This window comes from Pan troglodytes, chromosome 15 (genome assembly GCF_028858775.2).
Source record: "Pan troglodytes isolate AG18354 chromosome 15, NHGRI_mPanTro3-v2.0_pri, whole genome shotgun sequence".
Lineage (NCBI taxonomy): Eukaryota > Metazoa > Chordata > Mammalia > Primates > Hominidae > Pan > Pan troglodytes.
This window is the reverse complement of record NC_072413.2, coordinates 68,191,627-68,212,917: the sequence shown is the minus strand read 5'-3', so window position 1 is coordinate 68,212,917 and position 21,291 is coordinate 68,191,627. Positions and strand designations below refer to the sequence as shown.

General features: G+C 35.8%; 1 long non-coding RNA gene across 3 annotated transcripts; it reads left to right on the top strand.

The window, feature by feature from the left end:
• Positions 1 to 120: 120 nt before the first annotated feature.
• LOC107968200 (uncharacterized) lies at positions 121 to 17,600 on the top strand. Of its 3 annotated transcripts, none has more exons than XR_001709220.4 (5): positions 121 to 208; positions 2,691 to 2,751; positions 10,971 to 11,295; positions 13,060 to 13,151; positions 17,491 to 17,600. It is a non-coding gene; the product is annotated as an uncharacterized LOC107968200 (long non-coding RNA). The 3 variants fall into 3 exon arrangements; XR_001709219.4 differs by having other exon boundaries at positions 17,432 to 17,600; XR_008539261.2 differs by lacking the exon at positions 10,971 to 11,295 and having other exon boundaries at positions 17,432 to 17,600.
• Positions 17,601 to 21,291: the final 3,691 nt, after the last annotated feature.

The window sequence follows — 21,291 nt, the reverse complement described above, 5'->3', positions numbered from 1 at the left end:
TTCCTTTTCACCCAATACATTCCGTAACTTCTCACCCTTCAAAGTGTCTGCGTGCCTAATCTTTCCTCGTCGTGTCTCAAGAACCGAGTTTTTCCTACAAGAAGAAGGAAGTAACCTGGGTCCCTGAATTTCATCCGAAGAGCAGCTGCCCTCTGATCTGAAATACTCATTTTGTCTTTATGTGAGGAAGATATAAACTTTCACTGGGGTAAGCTGCTGAAATTTTGAGGCTGTGTATTATAACAGCTAGCCAGTTATGACTGATGCATTTTTTAGGAGGTTCTCTAGAACTTTTCATCATTGAAATTTTATGTTTATAATTTATTTTTAATAATATATTGGTTATAATTATGTATTATATTACTTTTAAAAACATATAATAATGTAGGAAAAATGAGAAATTAGGAAAAGTAAATTAAAATCACGGTAACATTGACATTCAATAACAGTTTTTAACATATCATTTCTATCTTTTCAGTTGTCCATTAGATGGTCACTCAATTTCTGTGCTTTCCCATGTTGTAATTTAAAAATAAGTTTACATTTCTTAAGTTCCCACTTGCCCGTAGAGTAGTTTCCAGATTTAGAAAATAAAAATATAGGATCCCTAGTTCAGTTTGAATTTTGACTAAATAATGAATAATTTTTTAGTATAAGTATGTCCCATGCAATATTAAAAATTACATTTTAAATATTACATTAACAATTTGTTTACATTACTTAACATTAAAAATTTGTTGTTTATCTGAAACACAAATTTAACTGGGTATCCTGAATTTTACTTGTTAACCCTAAAATGCAAGGAATCAACATGAAAATGTGCCCCCAGTTGTTTTTTCTAAGTTTCATATATTAAGAAACAGTCCAGCATGGTCCTTCCCTGTTGTCATTTTTGCTGCCCTACTGCTGTCATCCTTGCTAATGGTTCTCATAAAAAAGCCTAGCTAAAGCTGTCTATATAGCTTGTTAGAGATTCATAAACAACAATAAAATAAGACTACAAGCTTGAGTCCATCTCAGAGTCCCTTATTGGGTACCACTCTTTCAAGTTCTTTACCTACCTTCATATGGTACAGTGAATTCATTTGCATCATTGGGAAAACTCTGAGTATCTCTGTGTCCCTAAATTCGGATTCGACTTCCCTGACACCCTTGTGAACACTTCTGCATCCTAGGCATCATCCTAAGTACTTTACATGCATTGCCTTATTTAATTGACTGAAATGACCAACGATCCTGGTTTGCCCAAGATTGTCCCAGTTTTAGTATCGCAAGTGTTGGTCCCATGAAACCCCTCCCTAGGAAGAAAAGCCCCAGTTTTCAGTGATGGATGTGGAAGGTTGGGGGAGAAGTACAAAATTCATACAGTGGTTCAAAGAACAAAGGCTAAAAACAACATTGCTTTTATTATCAAATGATACAACATAAATTATCTCTTTTTCATAACCACTGTCTCTGATTTCCCCTTGCCCGCTGATGCTGGCAATTGTAATTTGCATTTGCAATAATTAATCATGTGTTATTGCATCCTCGAGTAATGCAGGTTAAGTGTGCAGCTTTAGAACTTAAAAAAAAAGCACTGGAAAAAGCCAAGTTAAACAGGACTTCTCAATGATTTTTTTTTTTTACCACCTTGTAACTTACTTGGACTCCAATTTCAATTTCACAAGTGCAAATTACCTATATGCCTCAAAACCATTTTCCCTGAGAAAGAAAAGTTCAGCTTAGGATGGCATCCAATGTGTTTTAAACTTTTTTTTTCTGAGCATTTAAACCATGAATAGCCTATATGATGAATTTATAGATGCAAAGGGCTTGATTGACAAAGAACTAATCTGTCAAAACAAGCCTGTAGAAACAAAGTGGATAGGCATTTTTGGAGAGCTGGAAACTAATTCCTACAAGTCCAAAATTTCTGCTGTTGGCAGGAAGTAAAATCCTAAGCGTTCCATGTTCACATGCTTTTGTGAGAAAATATTTAGCTTTATGTCATCACATTGGACTGATATCCAGATTCAGCACAATATGGGCTTGCTAAGAGCAGAGCTGCAAGTCAAAGTGAATTTTATGCTTCACTGCTCAGTACTGATATTACACAAAAGAAAAGAAGCATGTTCTAAATGCTACAAGCAGTTCAGACAAGGGTTATGGTAAAGGAAGGAGAAAGTAAAAATATAGGACAGAAAGAAATGTCATTATTATTTTTTATTCAATATAGGCAATATGTGTTAATTAGTCCTATTGATTTACATGAGCACTTTAAAAAACCTTACATTTATATATCTTAGAAGATACATCTATGGTCAACTTATAGTTGACAAGTGTGCCAAGACCATTCAATGGAAAAAGAATTGTCTTTTCAACAAATGGTGCTGGGACAGCTGGATAGCTGCATGCAAAAAATGGAGCTGGACCCTCATATGATTTGAATATATGTCCCTGCCCAAATATCATGTTGAATTGTACTCCCCAGTGTTGGAGATGGGGCCTGGTGGGAGGTATTTGAATCATGGGGACGTATCCCTCATAAATGGCTTAGCCTGTCCCCTTGGTGATAAGTGAGCTCGCACTCTGAGCTCTCCCGAGATATGGTCATTTAAAGGTGTGTGGTACCTTGCCCTCACTCTCTCTCTTGCCCTGTTCTCACCATGTAATGTGCCTGTTCGCCCTTTGCCTTACACCATCATTAGAAGCTCCCTGAGGCCTTCTAGATGCAGATGCCACTATTCTTCCTGTACAGCCTGCAGAACTGTAAGCCAATTAAATCTCTTTTCTTATAAATTACCCAGTCTCAGGTATTTCTTTATAGGAATGCAAAAAACAGCCCAATACAGACCACTACCTCATGCCTTTTTTTTTCTTTTCTTTTTTTCTTTTTTGAGACAGAGTCTCGCTCTGTCACCCAAGCTGTAGTGCAGTGGCACCATGTCGGCTCACTGCAACCTCCACCTCCTGGGTTCAAGCAATTCTCCTGTCTCAGCCTCTCAAGTAGCTGGGATTACAGATATGCACCACCATGCCCAGCTAATTTTGTATTTGTAGAGACAGGGTTTCACCATGTTGGCACACTGGTCTTGAACTCCTGATCTCAAGTGATCTGCCCGCCTCGGCCTCCCAAAGTGCTGGGATTACACGCATGAGCTACCTCACCTGGCCAGATTTGGCAAATAATTCTTAGATATGGACACCATAACCATGAGAAAAAATAAATTAGAAACGAAAAAAAATTAGACTTTATCAAAATTAAGAACTTTTGTGCTTCAAAGTACATCACGAAGAAGGTGGAAAAGGCAATCCACAGAATGGCAGAAAATATTTGAACATTACATATCTGATAAGGGACTTGTGTCTAGAATATATAAAGAAGTTTTAAATTCAATAATAAAAAGACAACTCACTCAGTTTAAAAATAGGCAAAGAAGCTCTCCAAAGAAGACATATAAATGGCCAACAAAGCACATAAAGAGATACCCAAGGCCAGGCACAGTGGCTCACACCTGTAATCCCAGCCATTTAGGACAGGAGGATTATTTGTCACCTGACACAGGAGGATTGTCTGTTGCCAGAAGTTTGAGACCAGCCTGGGTAACATAGCGAGACCATCTCTACTATATATATATATGCTGGGCTATATATAATATATATGTTAATATATAATATATAATATATATGCTAATATATAATATATAATATATATGTTAATATATAATATATAATATATATGTTAATATATAATATATAATATATATGTTAATATATAATATATAACATATATGTTAATATATAATATATAACATATATGTTAATATATAATATATAACATATATGTTAATATATAATATATAACATATATGTTAATATATAATATATAACATATATGTAATATATAATATATAACATATATGTAATATATAATATATAACATATGTTAATATATAATATATAACATATATGTTATATATAATATATAATATATGTTATATATAATATATAATATGTTATATATAATATATAATATATGTTATATATAATATATAATATGTTATATATAATATATAATATATGTTATATATAATATATAACATATATGTTATATATAATATATAACATATATGTTAATATATAATACATATATTAAGATATAATATATAATACATATATTAAGATATAATATATTAATACATATATTAATATATAATATATTAATATATATGTTAATATATAATATATTAATATATATGTTAATATATAATATATTAATATATATGTTAATATATAATATATTAATATATATGTTAATATATAATATATGATATATGTTAATATATAATATATGATATATGTTAATATATAATATATGATATATGTTAATATATAATATATGATATATGTTAATATATAATATATGATATATGTTAATATATAATATATGATATATGTTAATATATAATATATGATATATGTTAATATATAATATATGATATATGTTAATATATAATATATGATATATGTTAATATATAATATATGATATATGTTAATATATAATATATGATATATGTTAATATATAATATATGATATATGTTAATATATAATATATGATATATGTTAATATATAATGTATAATATCTAATATATATGTTAATATATTATATATGTTAATATATAATATATAATATATATGTTGATATATAATATATAATATATATGTTGATATATAATATAATATATATGTTGATATATAATATAATATATATGTTGATATATAATATAATATATATGTTGATATATAATATAATATATATGTTGATATATAATATAATATATATGTTGATATATAATATAATATATATGTTGATATATAATATATGTTAATATATAATATATGTTAATATATAATATATGTTAATATATAATATATAATATATGTTAATATATAATATATAATATATGTTAATATATAATATATATGTTAATATATAATATATATGTTAATATATAATATATAATATATGTTAATATATAATATATAATATATATGTTAATATATATGTTAATATATAATATATTATATATGTTAATATATATGTGAATATATAATATTATATATGTGAATATATAATATTATATATGTGAATATATAATATTATATATGTGAATATATAATATTATATATGTGAATATATAATATTATATATGTGAATATATAATATTATATATGTGAATATATAATATTATATATGTGAATATATAATATTATATATGTGAATATATAATATAATATATGTGAATATATAATATAATATATGTGAATATATAATATAATATATGTGAATATATAATATAATATATGTGAATATATAATATAATATATGTGAATATATAATATAATATATGTTAATATATAATATAATATATGTTAATATATAATATAATATATGTTAATATATAATATATATGTTAATATAATATATAGTATATATCATATATCATATATGATATATCATATATCAGATATCATATATGATATATCATATATCAGATATCATATATGATATATCATATATGATATATCATATATCAGATATCATATATGATATATCATATATCAGATATCATATATCATATATCAGATATAATATATGTTGATATATCATATATATTATATATGTTGATATATCATATATATTATATCTGTTGATATATCATATATATTATATATGTTGATATATCATATATATTATATCTGTTGATATATCATATATATTATATATGTTGATATATCATATATATTGTATATGTTGATATATCATATATAGTATATGTTGATATATCATATATTGTATATGTTGATATATCATATATATTGTATATGTTGATATATCATATATATTGTATATGTTGATATATATTATATATAGCCTAGCATGGTGGGGTGCACCTTAGTCCCACCTACTCAGGAGGCTGAGACAGGCAGCTCATTTGAGCCCAGGAGTTCAAAGCTGCAGTGAGCTATGATCACATCACTGCACTCCAGCTTGGGTGACAGAGGAGATCCTGTCTCTTAAAAAAAATAAATAAAGATGCTTGACATTATTAGTTGCTGGTCATCATTCATCATCATGGAAATGCAAAGCAAAGCCACAGTGAGATACTACTTCACCCATACTACTACCCATAAGATGCCAAGAATAAAAAAGATAACAACAGGCATTGGCAATATGTGGAGAAACTGGAACACTCATATGCTGCTTGTGGGAACATAAAATGGTCCAGCTTCTTTGGAAAAGTCTCGCAGTACAACAATAGATTAAACATAGAGTTACTATAAGACCCAGCAATTCTGCTCCTAGGCATATATTCAAAAGAAATGAAAACACATGCCCACATAGAAACTCATACATGAATGTTTATATCAGCATTATTCATAATTTCTTAAAGTGGAAATAACCCAAATGTTAACAAATGGATGAACAAAATATGGTGTATCCATATAGTGAAATAACGTTCATTCCATAAAATGGAGTGAAGTAGCGATACATGCTATTACATGAGTGAACTTTTAAAGCATGCTAAGTGAAATAAGCCACACACAAAAGGACAAATATTGTATGATTCCACTTATATGAAATATCTAGAACTGACAAATTCACAGAGACACAAAGTAGATTAGCGGCTGCTTAGAGCTGTTATGGGAGGGGAGAGGGATGACAGCTAAAGAATATGGAATTTCTTCCTAAGGTGGTGAAAATGTTCTAAGACTGACTATGACGAAGGCTGTACGTCTCCGAATATGCTAAAAATAATTGAACTGTAAACTTTAAGTGAGTAAACTGTGTAGTATGTGAATTAGCAATAAAACTATTTTAAAAAGAATACACAATATTATAGTCTACTAAATTTAGAAATCCAATACGTTTTCAAAGGAGTTAAAATAAATTGCCTGTATCAGAAGGCAGAAAGCAACATTGTAAAAATATTGTTTTATTTTTCTTACATATGATTTATTTAATTAGTCCTATTATTACTAATTCTATCAATTAGTCCTATTGTTGTTTTGTTTAAATAATAGCATTATGTAATAGAAAAGTAATACACAATGATGCATAATTTCAAATAACATTGATTTTCATATTTTTGTTAAAGTAATACAACATAATTGTGCTAATTCTAATTATATATAATATATATGTATAATAATACATTATTATATAAAACATATATGTATTAATTTATTTTGTTCTGGTATGGCTGTGTCCCAGGTTGGCATTGTAAATAGTTGGCTACTGATTTAACTCCCACATAAATTCTATGATGTAGCTAATACAATTATCCACTCCAAACTCCTGACCCCAATTTATAGATGAAGGAACAGAGGCTCAGAGATATTAAGTAACTTGCTTAAAACAACAAGAAAATAAATGGAATTTTTTCTCCCTCCCATATAAGGTTTATCTACTCAATTATTTCCTCTTTTTAGGGTGATTGAACATAAAAATGTCCATTCTCTTTAATATAGTTTTCAAAAACTACTAGTCCATGGTAGTGTGAGTTTCAGTGTGTGCATGCATACACTTGAGTGCCTGTTTGTGTGTGTTATTGTTCAGCAGCACATTTTAAAACTGGGAGTTTTCATATATAAATCCAGACTTTTTCTCTTGAAAACGCAAATGATATGGCAACACTGGGTCCACATTCCTCCACAGCAGCAGTTGCTAGCCTGTAGCTATCTCTTTAGTCGGGAGATTCATCTTCAATTTGCCCAGTTTGCCATCTCCTGCAGCTTCGCTCAAGGACATTACACTTCCTTTAAAGAGGTAGCCTACCATAATGGCTAAAGACAGGGCTGTGGAGCCAGATGGATTCAAATCTAAGCTCTGCTACTTATTGGTTCTATAACAATAAACAAATTACTTAACCTTTCTGTGTATAGATTTCTTCATTTTTACAACTAAACTACAAATAATATCTTCTTCTTGGGGTTTTTAAAGGATCTATTGTAATAATTCAAGTAAAACCCTTGGAACATTCCTTGTCATTTATATATGTTTCCTATTATTATAATTCCTACCTGTCACAGTGTAGTCATTTCACTCTGGATCCCTTGCTGTAAAGGAAACTCCATCCCTCCACCCTCAAAGGGATCACCTCAGCCAGACAATTAGATCAGATCATAATAGTCCAGCAACTGTGCCTTTGGGGGTGTTCTGTCCTAAGTCATTCCACACATGGACATCAATCATCCAGCCCATGTTGAGCTGAACCATGGCCAGTGCAATTAGTTTTTATAGTTTCTATTCATCAGGGAAGATCCTGGTTCATGTCCCTTCTGCAGTTTTTAGTTTCCCAGATTTAGTTAACCTGCATATAATTCATCAAAAAGGAACATCAATAGCTTCACCACAACAAGCAACATGAGGCAAGGCAGTCTCTAAATCCACATCTCTAAATTCACACAGGCAAACAACATTCTTTCCATCCTCATCTTGAACTCCACCCCAAAGAAGTTACGGAGTCTCAGAGGCAGCTCTGATTCAAACACACTTGAGAAGACCCATTACCAAACAGAATATTGAGCATTCCATCTAAATCATTTGAATGAGGTTAAGGGTGTCCCACCCGCTCCCTCCACTCCATTCCCTCACCCCTGCCTCCAGAAGATAAAATACACTCTCTACCTCCTTTAGGACTGAAAAAAAAAAAAGCTGACAATTTTTTAAAGATTCAACAAGAATCTTAAAGGTCTGGCTTTAAATAATCACACCTATATATTAATATAGATTGTAAATATAAATACATGCAGTTTTAACAAAATAGATTCTGCTCTCAATGATATCTTAAAATCTGCTCTTTTCACTACAGTACTAATATATTTTAATGTCAGTGCATTTACTTCTGCAGTGTTCTTTTGGTGGATTTTTGTTATTCAGCGGTATGAATGTGATCAATTCCCTGTACCTGGACATTTGAATTGTTTCCTGATTCACTCACTAAGAGAACAACGATGTGATAAACATCCTTGTGAATTACATTTATTTACCCTGGAAATTTTTCCTAGATGTTATTCTCCTAAGTTCTTCTCACTTTTGAAAATAGTTTATTTGTAGGAAAAAAATTTGTTTGTTTTTTGTTTTTAATTTTATTTTAAGTTCTGGGGTAGATCTGCAGGATGTGCAGGTTTGTTACATAGGTAAACATACGCCGTGGTGGTTTGCTGCACCTATCAACTCATTGCCTAGATATTAAGCCTGGCATGCATTAGCTATTTTTCCTGATGCTCTCCCCTAAACTGCCCTCCCCCAACAGGCCCCAGTGTTTGTTGTTCCCCTCCCTGTGTCCTTGTGTTCTCATTGTTCAGCTCCCACCTATAAGTGAGAACATGCAGTGTTTAGTTCTCTTTTCCTGCATTAGTTTGCTGAGGATAATGGCTTCCAACTTCATCTCTGTCCCTGCAAAGGACATGATCTCGTTCCTTTTTATGGCTGCATAGTGTTCCATGGTGTATATGTACCACATTCTCTTTATCCAGTCTATCACTGATGGGCATTTGGGTTGATTCCATGTCTTTGCTATTGTGAATAGTGCTGCAGTGAATATACACATGCATGTATCTTTATAATAGAATGACTTATATTCCTTTGAGTATATACCCAGTAATGGGATTGCTAGGTCAAATGGAGAAAAAAATCTTAAAATATCCTAATTAGAATATTTCATCTATTTCCGTTAGACCCTAATTGACATAGAAGATACTACTTACCAATATCTACTACGCATCCTGTACTTTACATTTTTTACTTAAATCACCCAATGGCCTTTTTGTGATTAGTATTATTTTCATTTAAGAAATGAGGGTGAAAAAGCAAAGTAATATGCCCAAGGTGGCATATAGTTAGTAGCAGAACTAAAATTTGAATTCTTACTGGCCTCACTTCAAAGATCAGGCACTTTCCTTAACACCATATTCCTGAAGAGATTTCATGATTCAATTTTTGTATACATCCAATAATATTTTAGATGCTGTGAGAAGAGGACCATTTAAAACTGTCAATGAATGAATTTACAAAATGAATAACTACTCACCAACAAAACATTTATGGAAATCAAAATGTTTGGTTATCAGGTAACTGAAATCAAGAGGCATTTCCAATTTGTACCATCTGCTTTGAGATGGATACAACTCCACGCTCTTCCTCAGCACCTGTTCAAAGCTCTTTGGGAGGTCTCTCTATTCATTAATCTAACTCTTTTCTGTTAGTTATTATCAAAAACATAAGTACTAATTTCAACCTGTTTTAGACTTAACAACAAACAACACATTTAAAAGTCTGTCAGCCCCAGGCGCAGTGGCTCACGCCTGTAGTGCCAGCACTTTGGGAGGCCAAGGTGGGCGGATCACGAGTTCAGGAGTTCAAGACCAGCCTCGCCAACATAGTGAAACCCCCATCTCTACTAAAATACAAAAAATTAGCCTGGTGTGGCAGCATGCGCCTGTAGTCCCAGCTACTGGGGAGGCTGAGGCAGGAGAATTGCTTGAACCCAGGAGGTGGAGGTTGCAGTGAGCCGAGATCACGCCACTGCACTTCAGCCTGGGCGACACAGCAAGACTCTGTCTCAAAAAAAAAAAAAAAAGTCTGTCATGTCACCTATACTCAAGGCATTGTGGAATATAGATTCTGGTTGGTTCTGCTTTGCCCACTCTCTAATGTAAATCTGTCCATCTTCTAGAGAGGTCAGTTTCCACCAGTAGAAGCACAAATCCATCTTGTTAGCCCAACTGATCAACTCTCGAAATTGAATTTGTTTGTATTTGTAGTTTGCAGGTACTATAATATTGAGGCTGCCCTTCAGAAAAGTTGGGCTTTTCCTTTATTGACCACCAATGGCATGTGTCCATTAAGACAGGTTTACCTGCAAGAAAGAGTTTCTTAAGCCATAAGAAATTCTCTCTCTCTTTTTTTTTTCCTTAAGAAGGATTCCTGAAGTAGGCAGTTCCAGAGCTGATCAGCAACTCACAAATGTGATCGGGAGTCCAGACACTTTCCATCCTTCAACACCAGCATCATTAGCAGGCTGGCTTCTCATCCTCATACTCATCATCTCACTGTCATGAGCAGGCTGCCACAGCTCTAAGCATCAAGGCTTCATGCTAATTACATTCAAAGATGAGAAAAAGAGGGCAAAGGAAAAATACCTCTTCTGTTCATCAGGAAAGAAGAATTTCCCAGATTTTCTCCTGTTCCCATGGTGGGGACTGAATCACATGGCCATCTCTAACTGTAAGGCAGGCCAAAATGTGAGTATCTGGCAAAGAGGCTTCAGAGTCCCATGATTGGCTTAGACCAATAAAAATTACAATTTGTATTTATTGAGCCCTTTAATTCCTACCTTTTGGGTGCCTTTTTTGATCTTCACTCTTACTGCAGTCAAGGGAAAAGAAAGGGGAAATGGATGTTAGGCAGCTAACAGTCTCTGCTACTCATGTGATGTCGTATCTCATACCATCTTCTGAGCTCTGATAAGCAAGAAAGGGCAATAAAGTTACCTACCTATATGCTGTGATTAGGGCTGGTCAAGAAGTGGATTATGTCTCTTTGTGGTTCCTGCATTATCCTTGGCCACAGAATGAAAAAGATAACAAAGACACCAAAAAAGGTAAAAATGTGAAGACTAAAATCTTCTATAGGCTGACTCATTCCAAAGACCAATAAGAGTCTCAGCTGGGCCAAAAATACGGAGGGAACTGAAGTTGTGGTTATAAGTCAAGCAGAGAACAGTAAATCTCTGCTAGTATTTTAGTTGAAGACAGCTCCCCTTATCTTTTAAGACTAAGAATCAGCCAAGTCCCCTGATTAGAAGGGCCAGCTTATTAGGGTAAAAGTCAGGATGTGTATGCCATGATGGGCAGTTTTAAATGCTTTGAATGCCGTGTGTGTGTGTGTGTGTGTGTGTGTGTGTGTTCCTCAGCATGTGTTATGCACTGAAACAAGTCTGACTGACAGCTACACACCAAGTATAATAATCTGCTCTAAAAACCAGTCCCCAAGTCTGAGTCTCCCCTATCTACTTTGGATGAGGTCTTATGAATTGGGGAGGGGAGCCAGGAACCTGCCAAGGTTGTAACATGACATTTACCCCAGAAAACGACCACATGGAGCATAATTTTGGCTTTTGCCAATCCCAGCCTCTCCCTGCACTATTTTCTTTGGTGCCTCTAGAGCCTAGAGGCCAGTCTGTGAAATTAAAAGGCAGTGTCAATGGGAAATTGATTACTATATAATGCAAAATTTAAAATTAGAATACCAAATTGTAGCTACCAAATGACCTCAGATATATCCACATATATGTGTGTAATTATATAAAATTAGAAACTTTAATAATAGTTATCTCCAGGTGGTGGTATTTGGATGATTTTTCTTTATGCTTTTCTGCATGTCTAATTTCCCAACAATAAATATGCGCTGCTTTCATAATCAGGTAAAATCATAAGCTTTTTTTTTCTTTTTTTAATTAGTGTCATGGAAGATGCTGTCACAACAGCTGGTCTATGCACCATCTTGGGAAGGAGCATATCTTTCAAAAGTTGTTTTCTTTTCATCAAGTAGTGCATTTCTCACTGGTGAAAGGGAGATTAATAAACAGATCAACACCAGAAGTTCTGTGATGATTTCCTAGGGGAAAGACTGCCCAGGGTGCTTGAGGCCTGGCTTGTTTGGCCTGCTGCTGCTCCTGGCCCTCCAGGGAATTTAACAGATTAATCACTGTGCTCCATTGGAGACTTTGCTATTTTTAGCTGTTTTGACTTCTAAACTGTGAGCAAACATGTAACAGGCTGAGTACCTTGCAGGTAGGTAACCAAGGCCCCATGAAGGGTAGCAGCCTTCCATTAAAAAGAAGACTACTTAAATCAAGAATGATGTCATATCTTAGGTAGAAAGTATTTAGAGAAGATGAAATCAAGCTAAAAACCTCTGGGATTATAGGCTATCCAGCTTTACCAGCAGCCAGAGGTGCAGGTCTTCCCTCATCATCTCTCACCACTCTCTCTATCATTTGCTAGGTTCTGTTAAAGACAGCTTCTTCTTGCTCCTCAGAAACACTGGCTGCTCATCTGGCCCCAAAATCTGCACATGGTTCATTCCTTCATTTCATGTAAGTCATGGCTCAAATGTTACCTCCTTATAGAGACCTTCTGCCTTAGTCACTTTGGGCTGCTATAACAAAACTACCATAGGCTGGGTGGCTTAACAACAGATACTTCTTCCTCATAATTCTGAAGGTTGGGAAGTCTAAGATCAAGGTGCTGGCCTATTCAGGTTCTGGTGAGGGCCTTCTTCCTGGTTTTCTGTGGAATGCCTTCTTGCTGTATCCTCAAATGGGGAGAAGAGAGAGAAATTGCTCAGCCTCTTCATCCCCTTACAAGGGCACTAATGCCATCGTGGAGGCTCTGCCTGCATGTTTTCCTTTAAACCTCATCACCCCCTAAAGGCCATACCTCCAAATACCATCACATTGCAGATTAAGGTAACATATGAATTTGGGGGCCACACATTCAGTACATAGTAGCTTCCCTAAAATTCAATCTAAATTGCCACCAAAACATATCCCACCACAGTCACTCTCTAATACCCAGCTTGAGTTTTCTTCATATCACTGATTTTTATCTGAAGTTTTATAAAAATATACCCTACTTTACTTGTTTATTATCCCTCTCCTCCATTATACTAGAAGCATGATGCAGTGGGAATTTTCTCTTATTTACTTATGTATCTGGACAGCTAGAACACTGCCATATACAGACATACTTTGTTTTATCACACTTCATTTATGTTTTTTACAAATTAAAGGTTTCTGGCAACCATGCATTAAGCAAGTCTATTGGCATCATTTTTTTTTTTTTTTTTTTTTTTTTTTTGACACAGGGTCTCGCTCTGTCACCCAGTTCTGGAGCACAGTGACACTATCATAGCTCACTGCAGCCTCAACCTCCTGGGCTTAAGTGATCCTCCCACCTCAGCCTCCTGAGTAGCTGGGACTACAGTTGTGCACCACCACACCTGGCTAACTTTTTTATTTTTATTTTTTGTAGAGACAAGTTCTCACTGTGTTGCCTAAGCTAGTCTCAAGCTCCAGGGCTCAAGCAATCCTCCTGCCTCAGCCTCCCAAAATGCTGGGATTACAGGCATGAGCCACTGTGCATGGCCGTTGCATCATTTTTTCAGCAGCCTGTGCTCATGTTTGTGTCTTTGTGTCACATTTTGGTAATGCTTGCAATATTCCAAACTTTTTCATTATTATTTTATCTGTTATAGTGATTTGTGATCAGTGATCTTTGATGTTACTATTGTAATTATTTTGGGGTGCCACAAATTGCATATATGTAAGATGGCAAACCCAATTGATAAATTTTTGTATGTGTTCTGACTGCTCCACTGAGCAGCCATTTTCCCATCTCTGTCCTCTCTTTGGGCATCCCTATTTCCTGACACACAACAGTATTGAAATTAGGCCATATAGTAACTCTACAATGGCCTAAGTGTTCAAGTGAAATGATGAGCTGCACATCTCTCACTTTAAGTTAAAAGCTAGAAATGATTAAGCCAAGTGAGGAAGGCATGTTAAAACCTGAGATTCTAGGCCTCTTGTTTCAAAGAGTTAGCAAGTTGCAAATGCAAAGGAAAAGTTCTTAAAGGAAATTAAAATTGCTACTCCAGTGAACACAATAAAACATCATTATGGCTGATATGGAAAGGTTTTAGTGGTCCAGATAGAAGATCAAACCAACCACAAAATTTATTTAAGCCAAAGCCTGTTACAGAGCAAAGCCCTAATTCTCTTTAATTCTGGGAAGCCTGAGAGAGATGAGGGAGCTGCAGAGAGAAGTTGAAAGCTAACAGAGGTTGGTTCATGAGGCTTAAGGGAAGAAACCATCTTCCTAACAAAAAAGTATAAGGTGAAGCAGCAAGTGCTGATGGAGAAGCTGCAGCGAGTTACCCAGAAGATCTAGCTAAAATTATTGATGTAGGTAGCTACACTAAACAACAGATTTTCAATGTAGATGAAATAGCCTTACCACCTAGGACTTTCACAGCTAGAGAGGAGAAGTCAATGCCTGGCTTCAAAGCTTCAAAAGATAGGCTGACTGTCTTGTTAGGGGCTAATGCAGCTGGTGACTTAAGTTGAAGCCAATGCTCATTTACCATTCAAAAAATCTTAGTGCCCTTAAGAATCATGCTAAATCTGCTCTGCCAGTGAAAGCCTGGATGACAGCACATCTGTTTATATTGTAGTTTACTGAAGATTTTTTTTTTTTAGATGGAGTTTCGCTCTTGTTGCCCAGGCTGGAGTGCAGTAGTATGATCTGGGCTCACCGCAGCTCCACCTTCCTGGGTTCAAGCGATTCTCCTGCCTCAGCCTCCAGAGTATCTGGGATTACAGGCTTGTGCCATCATGCCTGGCTAATTTTGTATTTTTAGTACAGACGGGGTTTCTCCATGTTGATCATGCTGGTCTTGAACTTCCAACCTCAGGTGATCTGCCTGCCTCGGCATCCCAAAGTGCTGGGATTACAGGTGTGAACCACCACACCTGGCCAGTTTACTGAAGATTTTAAGCCCACTATTGAGACCTACTGCTCAGGAAAAAAGATTTCTTTCAAAATATTACTACTCATTGACAATGCACCTTATCATCCAAGAGCTCCGATGGAGATGTACAGGGAGACTAATGCTGTTTTCATGCTTGTGAGCGCAACTTCCATTTTCGGCCCATAAATCAAGGAGTAATTTCAAATTTCAAGTTTTATTCTTTGAGAAATAAATTTCATAAAGCTATAGTTGCCACAGATAGTGATTCCTCTGACAGATCTGGGCAACATCAGTTGAAAGCCTTCTGGAAAGGATTCACCATTCTAGGTGCCATTAAGAACATTCATGATTTATGGGAAGAGGTCAAAATATCAATATTAACAGGAGTTTGGAAGAAGTTGAGTCTAACCCTCATGGATGATTTTGAGGAGTTCAAGACTTCAGTGGAGAAAGTAACTGCACATGTGGTGGAAATAGCAAGAGAACTAGAATTAGAAATGAAGGCTGAAGATGTGACTCAATTGTTGTAACCTCATGATCAAACTTGAATGGATGAGGAGTTGCTTTTTATGGAGGAGCAAAGAAAGTGGTTCTTGAGATGGAATCAACTCCTGGTATAGATGCTATCAACACTGTTGAGATGACAACTAAGTATTTAGAATAGTACATTAACTTAGATGGTAAAGCAGTGACACAGTTTGAGAGGATTGACTTCAATTTTGAAAAAAGTTTTCCTGTCATTAAAATATTGCACTTTCTCTCTTCTCTAGGTATATATATATATACACACACACACACACACATATGTCCAAACATCATGCATATATATACATATATATGTATACACACATATATATAATATATACACATATAATATATACATATATAATACATATAATATAAATTCAATACATTTTTGTTTTGCAAAGCAAATGCTATCAAACAGCATTGTGTACTACAGAGAAATCTTTCATGAGGCGAGTCAATTGATGTGGCAAACTTTATTGTTGTCTTATTTTCTGAAATTGCCACTACTACCCCAGCCTTCAGCAGCCACCCCTGTGATCAGTCAGCAGCCATAAACATTGAGTCAAGACCCTCCACCAGCGAAAAAGATTACACCTTGCTGAAGGCTCAGGTGATTGTTAACATTTTTTAGCAATGAAGTATTTTTAATTAAGATATGTACTTTTTAAAAGACATAATGGTATTTTGCACTTAATAGACTACAGTACAGTGTACACATACCTTTTACATGCACTGGGAAACAAAAAAAATTTGTGCAACTCTCTTTGTTCTGATCATTGTTGTGATCTTGAATTAAACCTGTAATGTCTCTGAGGTTGCCTGCATAATTGGCTTTCAAAAAGAAAATTCTGTAATCAATGAATGAATGAATAAATCATCCCCCACCCCACCTCACTTATGAAGGGGATTTTGTAGCAGCTTTACCACCTCTCTAAGTCTGGTGTTGGAGATGCACTTACCTTTCATCTCCCTCTCTCATCACCATGATGTGTCATCACTACTGAACAACATATCCCTGTCCTTAACCTCACTGTCTTTTGTTTTTGTCTAGTTCATTTCTTTCATCTTCTCCTCTGGGGAATCCCTCTAGAGCCCCAGCCTTTTTCTGAGTGTTTCCTTTGTGTTCTTTTTCATGACACAAACCTATTCTTTCTGATCTGGACCTAGCCTCTGAACCTCAGAGACCATTACTAGTGTCCAAGGGCAGTGATGGGAGAAGACCTCAATGGCATCCTTGCAGCTGCAGAAACTTCTGTGGAGTTTTATGCATCCCAGGCACTTAACATGGCACTGTGACAATATTTTCTTCTCTTGCAGTTCTGCATTGAAACCTCTTACTAATGGGAATGCTTTTTTTTTTTTTTGAGCAAATAAAGACTACCAAAGACTGCAAGACTCCTCTGCAGAAAGGAGTGTACAATGGAAGAAACAATCCTGAGCTGGAAGTCAGAGCCAGGGGTTCTGGTCCCAACACTCCTCTAACCATGTACTCTTAAGTAAATTGCTTAATAGTTTATGAGCCTTTGTTTCCTTATCTGTCAAATGAAAGAATATCTACCTTTGAGGATTATTATTAGTTTCTAAGGAGATGATATCTATGAACATAATTTAAAATTGTAAAATGCTATGTAAATGTCAAATAATTGTTATATATTTTCTAAGTCAAATCATACAAGATCAGGAAGCAGTTTACCTCCATTTTAGACCAATTGTCATTCTATTCTTGGTGATTACGTTTCCTGTTTATCCAGGTTTCTGTCTCAGTTTGGCTGTCATACCCTCTCCCCACCCTCTCAGTGCACCATGACCCTGAGGACATTCAAAGGGATAGAAGATCTTTGCTCATCTTCTGTGGAAGAGAGCAGTTCTCTTGAAGAGGAGCCCTGAATTTTATGCCTTTGAAGCCCCTCTTCCTGCTGTGTTCTTCTAACCCAAGTGTGCCTCCCTAAATGAAATGTCTATGGGATACTTCAGAAAGGTGGAAAGGGCTGCCCCTGTAGCCTGTTTTTGCCAACAGTGGATAGACAATGATTGTCATGGAATAAGAAGAATGCCCTGCTTACAGTGTTACAGCATCCTCTTTGCCTTCTTTCCCTAGATTCTGACATACATATTCTTTTCTAGTCATAGGTTAAACTTGACATTTAGTGACCTTCTTAAAAACATATAGGCATCCTCATCTGACATCCAGCAACACATCCTTTTACCTTTTATATAATTATGACACATGTTTAGAAAGATTTCGTTGGAAGACTGTGAGTCACTCCAGAGAAAGTATTTCCATGGTAGAACAGATAGGCCTTGTTTACCGATTGGATAAAGGATGAGGGAGAAGGAGGAGTCCGGCATGACATCCAGGTGTCTGGCTTGAGGAACTAGAAAGATGGCAGCACTGACTTGGGAAATATGAGAGGAAACATGTTTGGAGGGCATGGAGCACTGATGAACCTGGGGAGCTGGCATGATATTTGAAGGAGAAATCTCAGAGGCAGCTGGAGATATTCACGGGAAGCTCAGGAGGGAAGGCTGACTGGAGACACAGATTTGAGACCTTTCAGCATCTAGGTGGTTTTTGAGCCATGGGAACAGGCCAGAACACCCAGGGAGTGTGTAAAGTGAGGAGAAAAGAAGGCCAAGGGCAGAACTCTAGAGAAAATAGGTATAAAGGCCGGGTGCGGCGGCTCACGCCTGTAATCCCAGCACTTTGGGAGGCCCAGACGGGCAGATCACGAGGTCAGGAGATCAAGACCATCCTGGCTAACACGGTGAAACCCCGTCTCTACTAAAAATACAAAAAATTAGCCAGGCGTGGTGGCGGGTGCCTGTAGTCCCAGCTACTCGGGAGGCTGAGGCAGGAGAATGGCGTCAACCCGGGAGGCAGAGCTTGCAGTGAGCCGAGATCACGCCACTGCACTCCAGCCTGGGCAACAGAGCGAGACTACGTCTCAAAAAAAAAAAAAAAGAAAGAAAGAAAAAAAAGAAAATAGCTATAAAAAATATAGACAGAAAGAGGGGAGCCCACAAAGATGTCTAAAAGAGTTGGATAGAGAAGAAAAGTAGAGCTAAGAGCATGGGTTATTGAAGGCAAAGAGAGAGTCCTTTCCGTGAAGAACGTCATGACCAAGTCAGATGAGGAATAAAAAGTAGCTATAACCATGTAGTTTAAAGTAGCTTAGTCCCTTTGATGAACTTAGTCAATTGGTTGAAGCAGGTGCCAAACTTCCAGTTAAGGGTTCAGGGGAAATCGAGACATGGATTCATGAAGGACAGCTCTTTCGAGAAAGTTGGTTTTGACAAAGCAGAGAGGGAGATGGCAATGAAGCTACATACCAAATACAATAATCTGCTCCAAAAACCAGTCCTTAGGTCTCTGAGTCCTCTCTACCCTCTTTGGAAGAGGTCTTTTGAATAATTGGGAGGGGTGGCCAAAAAACTGCTAAAGTTGTTACATTATAGTATTTACTCCAGAAACCAATCACATGGGTCTGTTGGCTTCCTGATAACCATTTGCACCCCACTCTTTTCTTTGCTAACAAAGCCCTGCTTTTGTTCAGGACGTGAATCTGCCCTGCCTCAGTAGATAGATCTGATGGACATAAACTAAAAATGACAATCCCATTGCCCTTTGCCAGATACAGGCCTATAATCCCTTATCTGAAACCCCTGGGGTCAGATATGTTTCAGAATAAACTTTTAGACACTTAGAAGGGTAATAAAGTGATACCGTGCCTATGTCGTGTATGGGTTTTTTTGTTTTGTTTTGTTTTGTTTTTTGTTTTTTTTTTTTTTGGATGGGGACCCACTTTGTTGCCCAGGCTGGAGTGCAGTGGTGCAATTATAGTTCACTGCAGTCTCGAACTCCTGGGCTCAAGGGATCTTCCTCAACTTCCTGAGTAGCTGAGACTACAGGCATGTGTCACCACATCTGGCTAATTTTTTGTTTTTTATAGTGATGGGGTCTCATCTCACTGTGTTGCCCAGGTTTGTTTCAAACTCCTGTCATTAAGCAATCCTCCTGCCTTGGCCTCCCAAAGGGCTAGGGTTGCAGGCATGAGCCACCATGCCTGGCCCTGTACTGTATGTCATTTAACACCACAGTAAGTGTTAGACAGCATCCTGTTTCAAACATATTAATAATTCTGTATTAAAACAGAGAGATTGTCACATTAATTATGATGAATAAGGACTATAAATAGTGTCATCTCTGTTTGGGTCAGATTTGCCACTGTATTAGTCCATTTTCACGCTGCTAATAAAGACATACCCGAGACCGGGCAATTTACAAAAGAAAGAGGTTTATTGTACTTACAGTTTCATGTGGCTGGGAAGGCAAGGAAGAGCAAGTTACATCTTACATGGATGGCAGCCTGCAAAAAGAAAGCTTGTGTAGGGAAACTCCCATTTTTAAAACCATCAGATCTCATGAGATTCACTCACTATCATGAGAACAGCATGGGAAACACCCGCTTCCATGATTCAATCATCTCCCACTGGGTCCCTCCCACAACACGTGGGAATTATAGGAGCTACAAGATGAGATTTGGGTGGGGACACAGAGCCAAACCATATCAGCCACCAAATGCATTTTGACACCAAACTTATAAAGGACTTTTAAGTTTTCAGACTTTTTTGGTTTCAGAATTGCCAATAAGAAATTATGAGCCTGTGATCATTTTTTCCAGCCTCTTCTGCAGGTAGAAGGGTCTTTGTGACCCTGATGTAGCCAATGCATTTTTTTTTTAAGTCTGCTGAGGGGGCTTATTACAAATAGGGTTTATTTATTGATAAAAGGGTATAGAACTTCCTTCCCATTTCTTTTTGCCTTGAACTTGGAGATGATATCTGGAACTCTGGTTGCCATCTCATGATCTTGCCGTTACAAGCATGAGGGGAAGTCAACAAGCTAAGGAGGGTTGAGCAGAAAGTACAGGAAGATCCTGCATCCTTGATGACAATACTGAGCTCAAATACCCTGAGATCACATTCTTCTGGACTTATTATGATTTAAGCTGCTGTTGGTTGGGCACTTTATTACTTACAGAAGGAAGAAGAACTAAAAGAGTTGTGGGGTTGAGCAAGAACTTCTTTGAGGATAAATATACTTGCACAAATTTTTATGTATAAATCCTTTTGTTTTTTCTTTTGTTTCCTAGTTACTGTTAATGTTATTATTATTA